A 3,698-nucleotide genomic window follows, 5' to 3' on the forward strand; every position below is an offset into this window, starting at 1 on the left:
TTGGTTTTTCGCCGGTCTGATCGTCTATCGTTGATCGGTTATGCTGATGCCAATTGGGGTCTTGGTTTTGATTATCGAAGGTTTACTACGGGATACTTTGTGTATTTTGGTCATACCCCTATCTCATGGTGTTCTAAGAAATAGCCAGTTGTTTCTCGCTCTACGCCTGAAGCCGAGTATCATAGTTTAGCAGCAGCCACGAGTGATGTCACTTGGCTGGTTTCTCTGTTAGCAGAACTCAAGGCTGATTTAGTTGATCTACCGACAGTATGGTGTGATAATTCTAGTGCCGTAACTGTTGCAGCTAATCCACTTCTTCACTCCAAGTTTAAACATGTTGAGCTTGACTTATTTTTTGTTCGCGAGAAGGTAGCTAGTGGAGACTTGGTTGTTGGTGAAGTTTCAGCCTGTGACCAGGTGACAGATATTCTCACTAAACCATTGCCCGTATCTCTGTTTAGTCAATTTCTTAGTCTTCTTCGGGTGTTGCCACTTGAAGAAGCTAGGTGAATGTTATAGGTTATAGAGATAAGCAGGTGGTTAGGCAGTTATCAGGATGGTTAAAGAGTTGTTAGCAACAGTTAGGATTATTTCCTCCATATAAGTCATATATACAGTACTGAAGAAAGATCAAGTAAATAGAATAATACCTCTGTTTCCTCTGTTATTCTTGTGAGATTCTTCTGTTCTTGCTAAGATTCTATTATTTCCGCATGAAACAAATTTTTATGTTGAGTCGATTCGATTTTGCTTGATGGCATGGATGATCTTTGGGTGAGTCATCTTTTAAATGCTTGGGGTGACAGTTGGGATGTTAAGCTGGTAGAAGGCAATTTGGTTCCGTATGATACTAAGAGAATCTTGCAACTTCCTATTGCGCAAATAAGCTGACTGATCAGTTTGTGTGGCACTACACACGTTCAGGGATTTTTGGAGTTAAGTAAGGTTATGCGTTGGCAGTTAACTCTATGTCCGCAGTTATGGGGATAAAGGTGGAGGGTCCTTGGTCCTTGTTGTGGAATGTGGATGTACCTCTCAAGGTTAAGGATTTTTTGTGGAGATGTTTGCGTCGGTTCATCCCTTGCAAAGGACGCTTAGCCAAGAGGGGTTGCCCTATTGGCTCATTGTGCCCTCGTTGTGGAGGAGTTGAAAGCATCGAAAATATCTTAAGTGTCCTATAACGCTAGATGCATGGAGGGTTCTTGGACTTGTAGAGACTGCCTCGGATGATGTATTTTTACGTTCTGTTCTCTCCATGGTCAGTGTCCTGACTAAGTGCCGTATTATGACAGTTACGAGGAGTTTGTAGTTGAATCGCAATTTCTTTGTTTGGCAGGCTAGAGACGTCACCTCCTTCACTATTGTTTCGGCGGCCGACCATTTCTTGCAGGACTGGAAGGAAGCCCGCAACGTTTTTGCTGGGGTGCAACAGGCTACTGCTAGGACGATTGATCACGACCAACACTGGATTCAGCAAGCTAGAAACTTTTAAAAATGCAAGCGCATGCTGAGCAAGATGTTTTCTCTTTTGCTGCTGTCATTCAGGATCACGCAGGTGCTTTTATCTAAGGTTCTCAAGTTTGTGTCCCTTTATTTTGGAGCAACGTATAGCTGAGTTGCTGGGCATTCATGAGGTTCTTGCCCGGCTTAATTCTGAACAGTTTGACCATTTTCTTTTTTAATCAGATTGTAAATATGTTATTATAGCTCTTACTTCATCGACCATGGATTTATCTGAATTTGGTGCTATTGTTTAAGATCGTATATCGTTGAATTCGTCTGTTCGACATTTGTCCTTTCATTGGAGACGATGAGCTACTAATAAGGCAGTTATGAGTTTGTTCGGGAAACTTTATTATATGCTAATCATCAAACGTGGAATAATCTTCTCCATTTTTTTTTGTCTTTTTTTTAAAAAATATGGATTGCTCTTTTATCTTCTTCTACAACCGTTGAAGTACATAGGATTGACTGTATTGGATAAATTTATTGGAATTTAAGCATTCCTTGGGATTTTGGCTATGACTATTTTTGTATTTTTTCCCCTATCTATTTATAAATAATTTTCTTTTTTAAAATGAAATTGGTTAAAAATAATAAAGGATTGATGATAATGTTATATTTGATTTTAAATTTTTAAATTTGATAGATTATTTTTTGATAATTAAAAAAATATTTTAAAATTTGAAATTAATTATGAATATTTATAAAATTAAGATAAAATTTTAATACTTTTCAAATTTCAAATTTAATATTTTTTAAAAATTTGAGATATTTTTAACATAATAAAAAAAATAAATGGTATTATATTTTAAATTTAAACATTCAGTAAATAATTGAAGGTTAAGTAGATCAAATATTGAAATGTAAAATTTAAAAAGTTGGATGTTGTGTGTTTTCCATTTAAAAATTTTAATGTTAAATGAACAAATAAATATAATTTGCATGTCTTATATGTTGTTAAATGGAATTGTCTACATAGACACTCAAATCAGCATCATTTACTGTATCCTTTTCAATATTTTAATGCACGTCATCTTATTTTTTTTAGAATTTTAATATTTTGAGTTAGATTTAATTTTTTCAGAAATAAAATATTGAAATTCAAGAGAAAAAATTTAATATATCATTAAATTATTGGAATGAGATATAAATGACATTATATCTGAATTTCATATACAATCCATTCGCCTATCAAAATATTTTAGATACCTACTGCCCATGTTGTAAAACTAAAAAAATATAAAAAAATAAAAAAATAAAAATTACACTTTAATCGTTCGTCTGGTAATAAAATAAAAGTACCAGGATTATTTCTTTCAAATAAAATAAAATAAAATAAATAAAATGAGGTTCACTTTCGGGTTATTATTTTTCAAAAATAAAACAATAAAATAAACAAATTGCAATAATTGTACTAAAATTTTATTATAAGTTTTATATTAATAGCGTTCACAGCCACATCAAAAGACGCTTTGGCCGAGTGGTTAAGGCGTGTGCCTGCTAAGTACATGGGGTTTCCCCGCGAGAGTTCGAATCTCTCAGGCGTCGAAGCAATTTTTTTGTCATTTGTATTATCCAATATTACCAAAGTGGCCTTCCCCTCTGACTGCAAACTGGAAACAAGCTTATTTGTTTGAGAACATAATTAAACAGGATCTCTTTTCTTTTAACTATACATAGAGGTAAAACAATGTCATATGTCATATATTCTTTTATTACATTTTATGAAATATGATTTATTTTTATCAATTTTATTTATAAAATTGAATAACTTCTCTATTTAATATCAGTATATTTCCATCCTTAGAAGACACTTTTTTTAAGTGAAATCTCTCATCTACTCTAATGAGATCCTTACTTTTTAGACATACACTCTTTGGCTAAATAACTAGAGCACATATGGATTATATTTATTAACTGTTACTTTTAGTTTCAACAATCACATCCCATTCGAAGTGATTAAAAAAAGTTACATTGTCACATTATCTAGATCCATTACAACAAATCACTTGACCACTTGCACTCTACTTGCCTATGGAAGGTGACACATAGCACCTCAGGATTATAACTAAGTGTATATAAACTATCCTTAGTCCTGATTAAAGAAAGGTCTCTCTTACTGAGACACTCTTTTTTCTCTTCTTTAATATCCGATTCAATCATCACCATAACTTAAACTCTAGTTTCGACCTATC

General features: G+C 33.4%; 1 non-coding gene across 1 annotated transcript; it reads left to right on the forward strand.

Annotated features, from left to right (window-relative positions):
- Positions 1-2,969: 2,969 nt before the first annotated feature.
- TRNAS-GCU (transfer RNA serine (anticodon GCU)) lies at positions 2,970-3,051 on the forward strand. Its single transcript has one exon. It is a non-coding gene; the product is annotated as a tRNA-Ser (tRNA).
- The last annotated feature ends 647 nt before the right edge of the window (positions 3,052-3,698 follow it).

The sequence above is a fragment of the Gossypium hirsutum genome, chromosome A07, assembly GCF_007990345.1.
Source record: "Gossypium hirsutum isolate 1008001.06 chromosome A07, Gossypium_hirsutum_v2.1, whole genome shotgun sequence".
NCBI classification, from domain to species: Eukaryota; Viridiplantae; Streptophyta; class Magnoliopsida; order Malvales; family Malvaceae; genus Gossypium; species Gossypium hirsutum.